The 15,707-nt window shown below is 36.6% G+C and overlaps 1 long non-coding RNA gene across 1 annotated transcript; it reads right to left on the minus strand.

The window, feature by feature from the left end:
* Window positions 1-5,158: 5,158 nt before the first annotated feature.
* On the minus strand, window positions 5,159-5,779 carry LOC141621672 (uncharacterized). The gene is made up of 3 exons (XR_012532563.1): window positions 5,659-5,779; window positions 5,440-5,556; window positions 5,159-5,337 (listed from the first exon to the last, which is right to left on the minus strand). It is a non-coding gene; the product is annotated as an uncharacterized LOC141621672 (long non-coding RNA).
* Window positions 5,780-15,707: the final 9,928 nt, after the last annotated feature.

Here is a 15,707-nt window from a genome sequence, read left to right on the forward strand (position 1 = left end):
ATGGTCTTGTACTCTTTGTCCTTGGACTCTCGGCACCAACCTCTTCTTGCTAGAAGGTGATGAAGGTGAGGGCACAAAGGGTCTCTTGCCACGACGGATAGGGCGATGATTCACTTGAGCATTGGCATTCCGTTGATTCCGAAGAATTAGAGTAAGAGCTTCCATGATAGTATTCTCTACCTTGGTTGGTCGTACCATCTTCTCAAGACACCCAAAGAGTCAACCATGTTAGCACCTAACAAATAGCATGCACAAAGAGACTACCAACTTAGGTCCTTAGTTCTACCCATCTCTCATTCATTATTCAAGGTCAAGTTCACGGTTAAATTCGGGGTACACGTGTGTGCGTCGGGAGCAACATATGCTCTGATACCACTTGTAACACCCCGACCAAAACCGGGTCGGGAGCGGTTACTTATGATAGCTCACCAGGCTGTGTACATGGCCCACAGATCAACACAGGTCCTTTATAGCGCATTTTGTCCTCACTCATGCGCATCCCGAGAACCTTCCCAGGAGGTCACCCATCCTAAGACTACTCCCAGCCAAGCACGCTTAACTTTGGAGTTCTTTTGCATGGATGACCATAAAAGAAAGTGCACTTTGTTGATATAAGTAGTACTTCCTATCCCTTTAAGCACTAGTCATTTAAGCCTATCACTGGATCTCTTCAATTATCGTGGGGTGTTACATCACCACCTCCATTTGTATGATACTGTTCTCTCCCTCTCTTTTGTATAATGCATTGTATTTAGTTTAGCATTCACTTGCATTTTTATTATATTTCATATTGCATTTGCATTAGCTAAATCATATAGTATAATTTGTATTATATTATTTTCCATATGATTCATGTAAAATAATTGCATATACACTAGAATTCATGCATAATCACTAATGACCAATCTTATCCTTTTCTACACTAGAAATAGCGTTTAAATCGGTTTTGGGAGGTCTGATCATAAGTGACCATAGTTTAAAACATGCATCATATAATATAGTTTAGATTGCATTCATTTGTTATATATGTCATATAAAATTGTATTTAGCTAGAGCATGCATTCATTCATATCATTACATTTATTCAAAAATCCAAAAACATGTATTTCCTTTTTATTCCTACTCATACATGTAAATTGAGGACAATGTCCAAAATAAAGTGGGGGATGGGAATTTATATTCCAAAAATGCATAAAAATTGAAAAATTTCAATAAATCACAAAAATATGTCTTTTAATTTCATAAAAGAAAAACCCATAAAAATTTTGAAAAATTGAAAAATCCCAAAACATGTTCATTTCCTTTGTAGTGTAGTCTTGTATATATTGTGTTTTTTCATCCTTTTCATATTGATCGACTATGCCACATCCGAGACATGAGGATATTGAAGACCGCATGGTATGATCTTTCCAATCCCCCTTTTCCTCTTTATGTTAATGATAATGTGGCTTTATTTTGATTGATGCGGTATAAACAATGTGATTATAGGATTGCATTTAGATTATTTGGCATACTAGTTGGTAGAAGCATATGCATTAGGTTGTATATATGTTAGTTGCATCATGGCATGTAGTTGTATTTAGGAAAAAATTTGTGAAACCGTCTATGTGGGAAACTTGACAGGTGTATATAGGTCCTCGTAGATACTTTTTCTTCTTAAGACTTTGCTTGTTAGAATACTTGTAAAACACCCTAGGATGTGTCATGCTAGTATCCTTTGACTCATGGATTAAGGCCTAGACAAGAGTACCTTGTGGTGTGATAACTTCTTGGCTACCGTTTATTCCAAGGTGACCCTTGAAATCATGCAACCATCCATCATCCATATTCTACCACATTTTGTCATCAAAAAAGGAATGGCCACAAAAATAATAAAAAATTGAGTTCAAGAAATGAAAAGAAAAGAAAAGGTTTGCAATTGCATCAAACGAAAAGAGGAGTAACAAAAATGGGGTGACTTTGAAAATGTTCAAAAAGTAATGCAAAGAAAAGTTGAAAATTGTCAAGTATTGAAATGCCAAATATCAAAAGAAATGGCAAAAAGAAAGCGTTCTCAAATGTCAAATGCCACAAGAAATTGACGCGGGGGGGGGGGGGGGGAGAACAACAATAAAAGAAAACTCCCAAATGAAACTCAAATACTATCGATCCCGTTATCCATCGTATCCATTTTTGTGCATGGTAGAGAGGGGACGACCCTTCTTCTTGTCTAGGCAAGAAGGGGAATTCCGCGATCCTCCAGTGTTTCTAACACCATAGGGAGTCTATTCTTGACAAAAGCATTTAACGATTGAGGACAAAGGTACCCTAACTTGACACAACTTGGAGGAGATTTATTGGTATCCTTCTAGGCTTAGTAGTTTGAAGAAACCATATCTATGAAGGAGTGTGTACCCTTGAATTGCTTCCTCTTTAGATAAATTCCGCCACTTAGATGAGGAAAGTGGCTATTCTTTTTTAGATGCATCCATTACTTGATTTTGTATGCTTTACTGCTTGGATGTATCGCCATTTTGGGAAGCCCCACCTTGTCTTGCAAGAAGGCATCCTACCTCATGGTTGTCTTTTTGTGAGTTGAAGGGGCGGAGTGAGACCCGCTAATTGTCTCATGTCAGTCATATTATTAGGATAGTATAAATAAAGGTCTAGTTTTAGTCACCTCTTTACTCGGGACGAGCAAAGGTTCGGTTTGGGGATATTTGATATGACTCATATTTGCGCACATTTAGTCCCCTAATTGAGCCTATTTTGCATACAATTACAACATTCCATAGCCATTTTGTCCGTCGAATGCTTTATATTTTGCTTTTCTAGTGCATTTCTTATGTTTTGTAGGAAAGGAGACAATTAGGCGAAAATTCCCTTCTCTTGAGCTTATTTGGAAGGACATTGACGATCTTGGTAGGACGAGTATAGAAGAAGAGGCAAGAACTAAAGACCAAAATTGCAAGAATAAGAAGTATGCGAGAGGAAGTATTCTGAACAACAATCCGGGCGTCCAAAGCAGGAAGCCGCTCGTCCAAGTGCCCAAGAATCCGAGCGTCCCTCCTGCCTACAATTCGCTCGTCCCACCCTTGAATGCGATCGTCCCTCGGCGTCTTCAGCAAGGATGCGCATCTCCCCGGAATACTTGCATTTCCCTACTTAGAACTTAGAATTGTTAATTACTAATTTAGCCTTAGTTAACCTAATGAGGCACTACTATAAATACCCCATTTTGATGATAATCAAAGGGGGCTTCCACATTAGAAAATCCTCTTAGAATAGATTAGGAGTGGATTAGATTAGATTACTCTTTAATCTTTCCACAAATTTCACATTAATCTCTCCTTAATTATTGTCCAAGTTTGTTACTTTTGGGTAATTGAAGATTATTGGGTTATTATTGGAGGATTGACAACCCTTCATCAATCAATCAAGTTCTCTTCTTTTTTTCTTTGCTATATTATTTGGAGCATCTTAAGTTGGTATAATCCTTTTACACTTTACTCTTTATTGTCTATTTCCTTAAGGTCTTATCATGTTTATGCTTGTTGTAATGATTGATACCATTGATGACATGTTTTCCATGATAATGAGTGAGTAGTCTTTTAATTTAGCTAGGACTAGTGGGTAATTAAGGGAAGTAAACATGGGGATTAATCATGCTTGATCTAATATGTTTTCATGATTAAATTTGCTTGCTTGTTGTGATGTCAACCTATGCACATGTTATGTTTAATGAAATGCTAAGCCTATGAATCCTTGCATTTATAACCATCTCTTATCTATTCAACTTGACTTGTAAGATATAAACCAACTCGAGTCTTGTTAGACCATGCATAGAAGTGATTAGCAGGAAAGTAAGTCGACTTGTAGGTGTTGTATAATCTAATCGATTCGGCTCCGGGACCCAACTCTTCCTAAGAACCGTAAGACATAAACCAACTCGATTCCTTTACAACATTAATTGCTTTCAACTTTGTGAACATGTTTGTATGATCAACTCCCATGAATCCCCTATGAACTCATGATATCCTAGCACTTTTAATCATTTGTTTACATCCTTCCTTTTATTGCTTGTTTTACTTTATTGCTTGCATTAGTCTAGAATACAACTACAAATCCAAACAAATTGTGACAGTAGCATAAATTGAAATAGATAGACTTAGAACCCAAAGCACACCATCCCATGGATCGACCTCGACTTACCGCTAACTAGTTGTTTGTTGAGAATTATAAATGTGTTTGATTGGGAGACCCGACGACATCCAACCCATCAAACACATTTATCACTACAACAAATAAGGTAATTGGCGACCATATAAGGCGACTGAGAACAGTCGCCATTAAGAATAAAGCGACTAAGACCCGTCGCCCGCACTTCGTAGCTAGGTTTGGTTGCTTTTGGCGACAGGCGTTCGTCGCCAATTTTGGCGACTGAATTTTTTTAAATCGGGCGACCGAAATTCGTCGCCAAAATTGGCGACTGTCATTAGTCGCTAAAAAGGCGACTGCTGTTAGTCGCTTTCCTAAAATCCACGTCATCTCCATATCCTCACAATTGGCGACTGATTTTGGTCGCCATTTTGGCGACAGACGTTGGTCGCCATTTTGGCGACAGATTTTGGTCGCCAAAACCACTGTTCCCCGTCGCCAATGACCACAAAATTAATTCATGATCAGAGACTTAGCGACGGTTTCCCGTCGCCAAATGCCCAGGATCCGTCGCCAATTTTACATTTTTTTTAGCGTAAAAATCGTTTTTGACCTAGCCAAATACGTAAAAACCTGCAAATAAACCAACACTTCCAGCAGAGAACACATGGGAAGCCAACACAACCAAACTTGATAAAGAAAATCATGTTCCATACACACAACTACGAGTTCTACGAGTTTTGGTCATCTAACATTATCCGGGAATAACATGTTTTCTAAAAAACTACATAACAGGGAAACTTGCTCCCGCTCCACTACCACCTCCATGATTAGGATCTCTAGGATCCTTTGGTTGCGGGCGCCACCCAGTGTTGCAATTGGCGAAGAAGGAGTTCATCCGGTCCATTTCCTCCTTCATCCTCCGAATTTCAGCATCTCTCTCGGCATCCCGCCTCTCCCCTCTCGGCATCCCGCCTCTCCCCGGGCGGCTAATTGAGCTTGGAGCACACTCACGACACTTGGGGTATAAGGTTGTTGTTGGGAGGAAATTGACCCTCTTCTTCTTGTAGGAGGGTAGAAAATCTCCTTTGCCGACCCGGCTCCATACACATCTCCTCTTTGGAACCCCTCAACAAGATCAAACCATAGCTCATTGTCATCAATTTCCGGGTTGTTCTTCCTACGGACAAGGAATTGTTCCTAAAAAATTGATAAAACATTAATGGTTAGAGGTTACTTATCTAAAAATTGATAAAACATATACTTTAAAAAGCTAAGAAATTTTTATTTTTTGACACTTACATATAACTGTTGATCTTTTTCCTTCGCGAAGATCAACTTGCCCTTGCTTGTCTTCTTTGCGTGAGTGTCAACAAAGAGATCAACAATCGTGGGTACCTTACCCTTATTCTTCTTGGTCTTAGGAAAAAAAAACAAGGAAATTGTTACTCAAACATGATAATTAATGAGACTAATTAAATTAGAAGACTATTAAATTAAAAGCTAAGACAAATAACTTACATCTAACACCACACGATCATGAAAAGATTGAGACCCTCCATAATGAGTAGGCTCAACTTCCGCATCCTTATCTCCTCCTTTCCTGTTGATCTTGTTCCGGGCCGATGCTTCCTTGAACTCAGGACTGCTTTTGGTACTTGGTATATTCCTCATATGACGAACCGTAATCAATAAAATAACAATTATTAATTAATATATTTTCAAAATATGTAATGAATTTTAACTAATTACGGGTATTAAAAGAAACTAAATACCTTTCATGAAAGATGGAGCCTTCTTCCTCTTAGACACCTTATACATGTTGTCCCTTAGCCTCTTCTTGCCAATGTCATTATACCTTTGCCAAACTAGGCGCTCAAGGTTGGTTGGCCAATAGAACACACGCTACAAAAAGTAAACACATAGATGAGAAACAAATTAATAATAAGGTAAAAAGAATAAATAAATTATATTTAATAATATATTTTTATAAATAGATACCCGGAAGTTGTTGAACCACATCTCCTTATCTTCATCACTAGCGTTACTCCAACAAGTAACGCCGTGTGTCATGTTCTCTTGGGTGCTATTAGTCACACCACGAACAACTGTTTGACTTCTAAACCTGAAATCAAACATGTTAAAAACATAATTATATAGGAAAAAAAAATAATGTATAATTAACATATGTCTAAAAAAAGTCATTTATTACTAAATAAAAAAATTACAAAATAGAATGAATAAAAAATTACCAAAGACCATTCGGATCAAGGATCATCCTGTTGTCGGTATGTCGGGGGGTATAACAACCTCCTCCTCCTCCTCACTCACCTCCGTAGTAGAACGGTCAACGTCCTCCTCCCGCTCTGGGAGCTACTACCTCCCTCACTATAGCCTCCGCGCCGCCTACTTCCTCCAGGAGCCATGTGTACTACAATTGAATAAAAAGTGTTAGCAAATATTACAGGATAATTATTATAAGATACAAAAAAATAAAACCTAATAAACAAGTATAAAAGACAAAATAAAACGCTAATAATTGTTTCCAAATTTTGATATGTATACTTTTAATACCTTCTCTTACTCATCATCATCATCATCATCATCCTCATCTTCTTCTTCTTCTTCTTCTTCTTCTTCTTCTTCCTCTTCTTCCTCTTCCTCCTCCTCTTCTTCTTCTTCTTCCCCCTCTTCTATCCCATCCCTCTCCTTATCATTCTCTTCTTCTTCCTCTTCTAACTCCTCCTCCGCTTCTATCTCATTTGCATAAATAATTTCATCATGATCAACTGGGGACAAAATGTTTCGATACAACCTCTTCTTGGAAAAAGATGTATCAACTTCCGATCGTGCCTTTGTTTTAAAAACGGCCCACCATTGCTTTTGTTGTCTATCATTGCTTGTGCTCGGAAGAGATGCAAAATAAACTTGATGAGCTTGTTGTGCAAGTATAAATGGGTCATATTGAGAGTAGGTTCGAGTATGATTCACTTCCACGAGTTTGTAACGATCATGGACTCTCGTTCCAGCTACGGAATTATCCCTCCATTGAATCTTGAATAAGACGGTTTTATAACTCCTATCCTGGCCATTGTAGCACAACTCAAAGATATCCTCTAATATGCCATAATAATCATTGCCATCAAGAGAAGAAATAGTAACGCCGTAGTTGCATTTAGCCTTACTTTTGCCATAGTCAAATGTTTGAAACTTAAACCCATTAATTGAATATCGATTCCACGTCACAACCTTTCGAGAAGGACCCAAAGCCAAGCTTCTTATCACATCATCTTGAATATTTAGCTTACATACATGCTTTCGAAACCAGGCTGGAAATTGATCCTCATGCTTATGCCAAACATCCTCTCTGTTCACATTAGGGTGATCTTTAATGAAATCTGTCACAAATTGAGCTTCATATGGCTCCAAAACCTCACAATTAGATAGCACATAAAGGTGGGCACGGTTATACTCCTTGTCATCCAGAAATCTTGTTCCCCAACCGATGAACACCCTATTTCATCCCGCATTTGGAAACACTTGGGTATACTTGTGTCTAGTTCATCCGCTTCATCAATATTCAAGTATTTTGCTTTGGTCTCAATATGTTTTTCAAAATAAAGAGAGCAAAAATTGGCAATCTCTTCCGTTAGGTAGGCATTGCATATAGAACCTTCCACACGAGCTTTATTACCAATTTTTTTCTTCACATGATTAAGAAACCTTTCGAAAGGATACATCCACCTATATTGGACGGGTCCACCAACTTTAGCTTCATATGGCAAATGGATAGGTAGATGCTCCATCGAATTGAAAAAGAAGGCGGAAATATCATCTCAAGTTTACACAAAATTTCTGGTATTTGCTCTTCTAAACGACTCATGTCCTCAACTGATATCGTGGAGGAACATAAATCTCTAAAAAATTGACTTATTTTCAGAATCGCATTCCAAATCGTAGTCGGGAGTAAATTTTTAAAAGCCACGGGTAATAAGCGCTCCATGAAAACATGACAATCATGACTTTTCAACCCTTTCAACTTCAGTTCCTTCAAATCAACACAACGGCTCAAATCGGATGCATATCCATCGGGAAACTTCAAGTTTCCTATCCAATCGCACAATACCTTTCTTTGAGCTTTGTCAAGAGTAAATATGGCTTTTGGTTTAGCCCCATCCTTACGAATATGAAGTTTAGGACGATCACAAAATTTCTTCAATTCTATTCTTGAATTAATATCATCACGTGTCTTTCCTTTTACATCCATAATCGTATGAATAAGTAACTCAAAGAAGTTCTTCTCTATGTGCATCACATCCAAATTGTGTCCGATCAACATTGTTTTCCAAAGAGGGAAGCTCCCAAAAATACTTCTTTTAAACCAACCATTTTTTTCTTTTTCAACTCTTTAAACTCTTCTTCAGTCCCATCGACAGTTGTTGGCAAATCACGTATAACCTCCCATATCTCATCCCCTTGGAGTCGAACCGGAGCATTGTCACGCACCTCCTTACCTTTTAAGAAAGATTTCTTGTTCTCTCTATGAATATGTCCATCCGGTAAGAAACATCTATGACAATCAAACCAACTAATTTTTTGGAATTAGGAAGATAAAATGCTTTACTCCTATCCATGCAATAAGGACATGCCTTTCGCCCAGCGGTTGCCCATCCTGATAGCATACCATATGCGGGAAAATCATTTATAGTCCATAACAATGAAGCTCTTAGTTGGAAATTTTGCTTCTTCGACACATCAAATGTTTCTACACCAACTTCCCACAAATACTTCAGTTCCTCCACCAACGGTTGTAAATAAACATCCAGATGGTTTTTTGGGTTATCAGGACCGGGAATAAGTAAAGAGAGGAAAATAAATTGTCTTTTCAGACAAAGCCAAGGAGGTAAGTTGTACGGCGTGGTCATTACGGGCCAACACGAGTAGTTTCTACCAAACTGACCAAAAGGGTCAAACCCATCCGTACACAAGCCAAGTCTCACATTGCGAGGTTCCTCGGCAAAATCGGGATATAACCTATCAAAACGCTTCCACTCCTCCCCGTCACTCGGATGACACATCTTTCCTGGTGTACGAGGATTTTCTTTGTGCCATCTCATTTGGTTGGCAAGATTTTTCGTGGCATACATTCTTTGAAGTCTAGGAGCTAATGGAAAATAAATTAATGTGTTTTTTGATATTGGTTTCTTTCTCTTTCCACTCCTTTTATTACCCTTCTTCCCCTTCAAAACAATATTTCCTTCACTTGTCTCATATCTATCCCTTTGACATTTCTTACATTTGTCAAGCAAAACATCATCTTTCCAAAAAAGCATACATCCTTTAGGACATGCATCAATCTTTTCATGTGGAAGTTGAAGACCTTTGACCACTTTCTTGGTATTATAGAAATTTCGGGTCATAACATTATTATCGGGTATAACATCCTCAACCAACGTAGCAATACTATCAACGGCTTTAAATGGCATATTATACTCACATTTTAAAGAAACTATCCTGGATGCAACTTGTAACAATGTCATTCTACTCCCCTCATATAAGGTTTTTTCGGAAGCACTTAGCATGTCAAAAAAGGCTTTTGCTCTTGGGTTTGGTTGTTCTTCATCAATCATTGGTACACGGTCGTCATTAATGAAATCATTAGACCGAAAGGCATCAAGTACCATTTCTCTATATGGGTTCTCATTTTGTTGGATTTGAGGCTCTTCGGGATAATATTTTCTCCATGGGAGATCCAATTGTAGTAGTTTGGAAAAAAACCATTTGTAACAAGATGCTCTTCTACTTCAATGTCAAATAAATATTTTAAGTTTTTACATTTAGTACAAGGACACCTAAGTTTATGTTGTTCCAAATCATATGAATCTTGACATCTAGCAAATTCAATAAATCCACGAACTCCCTTTACAAATCTAGCGATAGGACGTTTCTTCTTATCTACTCTTTCTTCGTACATCCAGCTACGTTCAGATCTCTTCATTTTAATCTATAAGCAATATATAGCAAACTAACCATTTTAAATAATAATATTTAATTTCAACAAAAAAAGCAATGGTTATCTCATCCTCCATTTTATGCTAATTTCAAGATTTCAATTGGGTCCTTATCACTCCAACCTAAACCCATCAATGTACGTTTCAAGTCACTAGCAAACACACATTTGTGAATTATTAATGAGAAAAAAATTCGGCAGCAATTCCCCTTAGTTCTCCAAATACACAATGTGGAAAAGATACATATTCCACATATGTATTCAGAGAACATTGGAGAAATTTGCAACCAAATTCTTTTCTCATTAATAAAATCACAACTATGTGTTTACTACCTAAGTGACTTGAAAACGTACAAAGACGATCCCAAAATGGGGACTATTCAAGAATTGCTCCTAATGAGTAATTCTTGAACGGGTACTAGGTCATTATATATTAAACAAGTTGTCAAAATTATAAGGCAAATGTGTACAATCCCCTAATCAAATGACATTACTAATTTAACAAATTTATACATCATGCTCATTCTATCAAGAAAAATGCTAATTAATTAACAAAAATGCTAATTAAATCATTCTAACTTAATTAATTTGGTTAATTATACAAGTTGTCAAAAATGCTAATTTCTAACCCTAACTCAAATTAATTAACAAAAATGCTAATTAAATCATTCTAACTTAATTTGGTTAATTAAAAGGCAAATTTATACAATCCTAACATTATACTACCTTCATAAAACTATACTACCCTCAACAATACTACTTCAATATTACTAAAACTAAGCTACTACCTTCAATAATACTAATATTATCAAGATTACCTTCAATTACATCCCCTAATCAAATCACATTACTAATTTAACAAAAACCCCAATTTCTAACCCTAACTCAAATTAATTAACAAAAATGCTAATTAAATTACAACTACATACAATAATAAGCATCACTAATGTATAAATTACAACTAGATATTAAATAAGCATCACAACTTAAACAAAATATGAAGGATTGAAGTAATTAAATCGATTTGAGTCGAAAACAAACCTTTATTATAAACAAAGGGTCGGTAGGGATGTAGTGTGCGGATGGCGGCGGCGAGTGGTGGCGTCCGGTGGTCGTTGTAGTTGGTGGTGGCGTCGGGTCGTCGGATTTCTGGGCGCTTTTTTTTTTTTATGTTGATGATAGAGTGAATGAAGGAGACGGGGTGAAGAAATTGGCGAAAAAAAAATAAACAGAGGGTTGGCGACCGTTTTTGGTCGCCAAATTGGCGACGGGTTTTGGTCGCCAAATTTGGCGACTGATTTCGGTCGCCAATTTGGATAATATTGCGTCGCCCGTGGATTTCATACGGATTTTTGGATAAAAAGGTATAGTCGCCAAATTGGCGACGGCTAGTGGTCGCCCGTTTTTTTTTTTCTGTCGCCAAATTGGCGACTGTAGCATGTCTGTCGCCTTTGTCGTGTTTTCTTGTAGTGTATAATTCTCAACAAACAACTAGTTAGCGGTTAGTCGAGGTCGATCCATGGGACGGTGTGCTTTGGGTTCTAAGTCTATCTATTTCAATTTATGCTAGTGTCACAATTTGTTTGTGTTTGTAGTTTTATTCTAGACTAATGCAAGCAATAAAGTAAAACAAACAATAAAAGGAAGGATGTAAACATATGATTAAAAGTGCTAGGATATCATGGGTTCATAGGGGATTCATGGGAGTTGATCATATAAACATGTTCACAAAGTTGCAAGCAATTAATGTTGTAAAGGAACCGAGTTGGTTTATGTCAGTTCTTAGGAAGAGTTGGGTCCCGGAGCCGAATCGATTAGAATGTACAACACCTACAAGTCGACTTACTTTCCTCATAATCACTTGTATGTATGGTCTAACAAGACTCGAGTTGGTTTATATCTTACAAGTTAAGTTGAATAGATAAGAGATGGTTATAAATGCAAGGATTCATAGGCTTAGCATTTCATCAATCATAACATGTGCATAGGTTGACATCACAACAAGCAAGCAAATTTAATCATGAAAACATATTAGATCAAGCATGATTAATCCCCATGTTTACTTCCCTTAATTACCCACTAGTCCTAGCTAAAAGACTACTCACTCATTATCATGGAAAACATGTCATCAATGGTATCAATCATTACAACAAGCATAAACATGATAAGAGCTTAAGGAAATAGACAATAAAGAGTAAAGAGTAAAAGGATTATACCAACTTAAGATGCTCCCAATAATAAACCAAAAAATAAAAGCAGAGAACTTGATTGATTGATGAAGGGTTGTCAATCCTCCAATAATAACCCAATAATCTTCAATTACCCAAAAGTAACAAACTTGAACAATAATTAAGGAGAGATTAATGTGAAATTTTTGGAAAGATTAAAGCATAATCTAATCTAATCCACTCCTAATCTATTCTAAGAGGATTTTCTAATGTGGAAGCCCCCTTTGATTATCATCAAGTAGGGAAGTGCAAGTATTCCGGGGAGATGCGCATCCTTGCTGAAGACGCCGAGGGATGCTCGAATTCAAGGGTGGGACGAGCGGATTGTAGGCAGGAGGGACACTCGTCCCGAAGGTAGGGACGCTCGGATTCTTGGGCACTTGGACGAGCGGCTTCCTGCTTTGGACGCCCGGATTATTGTTCAGAAGACTTCCTCTCGCATACTTCTTATTCTTGCAACGTTGGTCTTTAGTTCTTGCCTCTTCTTCTACACTCGTCCTACCAAGATCGTCAATGTCCTTCCAAATAAGCTCAAGAGACGGGAATTTCCGCCTAATTGTCTCCTTTCCTACAAAACATATGAAATGTACTAGAAAAGCAAAATAGAAAGCATTTGATAGACAGAATGGCTATGGAATGTTGTAATAGTATGCAAAATAGGCTCAATTAGGGGACTAAATGTGCGCAAATATGAGTCACATCAATTTTATGGTGTTGTGCATGAACTCGTAATCTGAAAGAACAAAATATGAAATGTAAAAAGTAAAGGACACAAGAAAATGGCGACGCGGAAAACCCGAATGTGGGAAAAAACCAGGGGGGGAGTCGGTTGTTAGGTTCATATACCTCTCTTATAAGACATTTCTTATAGTGAACTAATTAACATTTTAATGTGAGTTCTAAAGATCTAGTGCATGCATAACTAATAGGATATGAAAAGAAAGAAAATTTCTCTTACATTATATTTGGTTCGAAATATGGGCACAAACAAGGACACCTTTCTTGTTTGTTCTTGAGCTTAAGTGTAATGGATGATCCTCCAAAATCTCAAATATAGAGATCCTCCTCTTGTTGCACCCAAAACAAAATCCTTAAACTAATATATTAACTAACTAGATTAATATACTAGTATCCTTAAAATAATCTAATAATATCTTTATTACTACACTAGTAATCTTATATATTGATATTAGAATTTTAGATGAACAATTTAGAGTTTCTAAAACTATTTTAGAGAGATGAAGTGAGTAGTTGAATGAATGTTGCATGAATGAATGAAATAGAGAACAAATTCTCTGTAAGAGAAAAGGGGTAGCCGGTTGAGGGGGGTGGAAGGCCAATGCATGGCCTTCTCACTTATTCTTTTGTTCTTCACAAGAATGTAGGTTTGCATGGCTAGCTAGAGTATGAAATGATGATGTTTATTTTATCATTTAAAATAAAACATCCACTAACTCCTCATACCCTTCAATTTTCGGCTACATTAGAGAAAATGGACTTCCATTTTATTTTGTCAATTTGTCATATGTCACATGTAACATGTTATTAATTAATTAAATGCACATTTATCAAATAAATATCATTATATATATTAATTAAATTACATATAACAAATTGCATAGTAATTCTTGATCACATAAATAAAATGGGTCATGTTAATATAATTCACAACATATTGTAATTATAATTAACCATTCATTCTTAATTTAATTGGTTCACAAACAATAACGAATTTTAGTAATAAAATCTTTTAATTACTAAAATAAATCTTATTTAATCAAATTACAATAAGATATAAATATTCTCACTCATAAATGAATTGTTCACTTTTAAGGAATTTATTAACTTGTATCGACATACAATTAATCAGCTTATCTATTAAGGGAATTGTTCTATAGGTGTGACCTTAAGGGATCAACTTATCACCACCGTCAAACGACAGCAGTGTTAAACTCTAGTTAGCCAATCATTACTGATTAATGTTGATCAGTTGACTATATAATTGAATCATCCCTTACGTATTCTTAATTTGAGATTTAAACATGTGATCGCACTATTGTTGAGGACACATACTCCAACATTCTCCCACTTGTCCGAGACAAGTGTGCGTCACCATTTCTCTTGTCCTATTACAATCTCCCACTCAATGCAAGGTGTCTTGCAGGTCGTACTTACATTTGATCATATCTTGAGTGGTTTCATCGATCTGGAGAGTAACTGTCTGACCGGAATTATCTACCGTAGATACCTTCCGAGCGTGGCCACGCATTTTCAGTTCAGTTCTCCTCGAGTGGCCTTGAGATTTTCAACAACCCTGACAAGGGGGTGGGCAATTCCTATCGCACTATTCCCTTCGTTTAGCCACAGATCATCATGACCCAAAATACATTCATTTGACTTCAGTTACGACAGTCGTAGAGTATAAATCAAAGCCAATCAGAAACTTGTGCCTACTTGGGCGAATAGTCTTTAGTCAAAAGAATTGACTCATAAGAATACTACAGTAGCTCTTGCCAAGACCAGGCTTTATAAATTTCCAGAACTCTATAAGCGGTCACTACCCGCCAGAGTGTCTCATACAGTCTGTTAATGTGATTGACTAGTCATCCCATATGACTCTATGGCACTTGAACTTGCCATCAGTCGCATCACACTCTAGTCACTTCGAGACGTCACCTCCTATAAGTAACCAGGGGCGAATACTATGTTAATCCAGTTCACTTAATAGGGTTTAAATTTGTCTCAACAATCTATTTGGATATAACAAAGTAATAAATAAATGAGTTTGCATACAAAAACTCAAACGATAAATGCGATTATCATATATAAACCAAAAACAAAGTTTTTCATTTCATATCTCATAACCTAATACAAACTTGGCATGCGTTTTAGACCCATGGAAATAACATATCGGTCATGTTTAGCCTGTGATAAAGGCTTGGTTAAAGGATAAAAAATGTTATCATCAGTCCCAACCTTACAAATCGCTATTTCCTTCCTTTCAATGAAATCTCACTACTACAAATTGAACTTATTGCAACATTTCATTTGCAACACTTTATGAAACTGTTGCATTTTAGGCACAAATTGCCATGTTCGCAACACTTTTACAAGAAATGTTGCATAATACAATCAATTGCAACACTCATAAAAAAAATGTTGCACCATTAAGTGAAATATGCATCATTTTTTATCAAGTGTTGCATTGTTTAATACAATATGCAACATTTGTATACAATGTTACTTTATCAAACCTAGAAATATTATTTGTCCAAAATTCTTTGTATTTTTTTAGATTAGTAGACACATACATTGTTTTGTAGATCTCTACT

This window comes from Silene latifolia, chromosome X (assembly GCF_048544455.1).
Source record: "Silene latifolia isolate original U9 population chromosome X, ASM4854445v1, whole genome shotgun sequence".
Taxonomy (NCBI): domain Eukaryota; kingdom Viridiplantae; phylum Streptophyta; class Magnoliopsida; order Caryophyllales; family Caryophyllaceae; genus Silene; species Silene latifolia.